Raw genomic sequence first — 1578 nt, forward strand, 5'->3', positions numbered from 1 at the left:
GATTCTTTCTCTGTGGATCCATTGGCCTCTGGAGGGACAGTAGCTCCTTGGGCCTCTGTATTGTCTGCTGCAGGGCCTCAGGGGCCTAGTTGTCACGAAAAACCGAAGGCCTGTCACACTAGATACTGCTCCCTCCTGGCTGGCCACAGCTGGGGGACAAGACACCCTCCCCAAAAGGCCCCCACTCTGAGCTTTTTCCTGCCCTGTGCTGCCCCAAAGCTAAATATTGGTTAGTGGGCTAGGTTTCCAAATGCGATAGCTCTGGATCCCTCCCAGGGTGGCAGGCGCCCAGTCAATCTCTATGACGATGTGATTCATCTGTGTAACCCACACAAACCAGTGGCTCTCCAGGAACCTAATAAAGTTGAGGAAAAAGATGGCTCCCAGGATGCCACAGAAGGAACGTAGGTGATGGCCCAGGCCAAGTCCACCCGTCTTTGCAATGATCATGGTCATGATGATCTGGTACTGGAAGTACATGGGGATGAGCAGCGGTGGCCCAATCAGGAAGAAATACTCTTGCTGGTGGTTGTAGGGCAGGCATTTCAGCTTCTCATTGTACTCAATGGATAGCCATTTGCCCAGGCTGAACACGTGCAGCATGTTCACATCCTGATCGTTCTGGAAGATGTTGATCTTGGCATGATGCTGAAAGTGGCGATGGTTCCACCAGTTGGGGGAGGCAACCTTTAAGGGCCAGTGATGGACTTGTAGACATTGTGGCAACATGCAGACTTCTTGGAGACAGAGAGGTGGCTGGCATCATGGTGAAGCCAACCTGGGCCTGAGAGGTAGAAAGGACAAAGGCCATGATATCAGTTGGAATCCGGCCATTGCCAAAATAAAAGATGGTGAACCATGCGATGCTCTCCGTGATCATGATGGAAGGCACGGAAGGCAACTGTAGCATCTTCCTCCTTGTAGTGCCTGATGACCTGGTGCCCTCCTCACCCCCCATCCCTCCCCGGAATGGCGGTTGGGCCATTTAGTGATGTTGTAGACCTTGTGGTCGACAAGGAGCCACTTGTTAGTATGCAGGTTGTGCTTCTGAATTTCCTCCCAGGCGAAGGTGGGCATTGCCACCTCACGCTTGGTGTCCCCCTTTCCTGGTTCCCCCACTTCTCCATGTTGCCTACTGACTGGGATCCCCTGTGTATTGTGGCCTCCTGGTACGAGTAAAATGAATCCATTAAATGAATCCATTTTTTTAAAATCGTATCAGCAACCTAGCAATACTGGTACTTTTATCAATATTTTACAATTGGGAATACTGAGGCTTATCGAGTAGAATTAATTTGCTCAAGGTTCAAGTCATTGGCATATTAAACCAGTTTTAAACTTTAAGACCTATCCTATTCTGTGAATCGTGTTATTTTATCATTGGTAGCAACAAGCAATCACAAGATGTTTTCTTTTCAGCAAACTTCTTAAATAAGCAACCTGTGTTTAATTTTTATATGAAGGCATTTATCTAGATTTACCTAGATTTTAGCAATGTGGGAAAAAATATAAAATATACAACTTAAAATTATAAAACTTTTGTGAAAATAATTGATAGTGGAGGTGATGTTACAGTCC

The 1578-nt window shown here is 46.9% G+C and overlaps 1 pseudogene; it reads right to left on the bottom strand.

The window, feature by feature from the left end:
* Positions 1-219: 219 nt before the first annotated feature.
* LOC118665786 lies at positions 220-1203 on the bottom strand (annotated as a pseudogene).
* Positions 1204-1578: the final 375 nt, after the last annotated feature.

The sequence above is a fragment of the Myotis myotis genome, unplaced genomic scaffold (genome assembly GCF_014108235.1).
Source record: "Myotis myotis isolate mMyoMyo1 unplaced genomic scaffold, mMyoMyo1.p scaffold_m19_p_11, whole genome shotgun sequence".
NCBI classification, from domain to species: Eukaryota; Metazoa; Chordata; class Mammalia; order Chiroptera; family Vespertilionidae; genus Myotis; species Myotis myotis.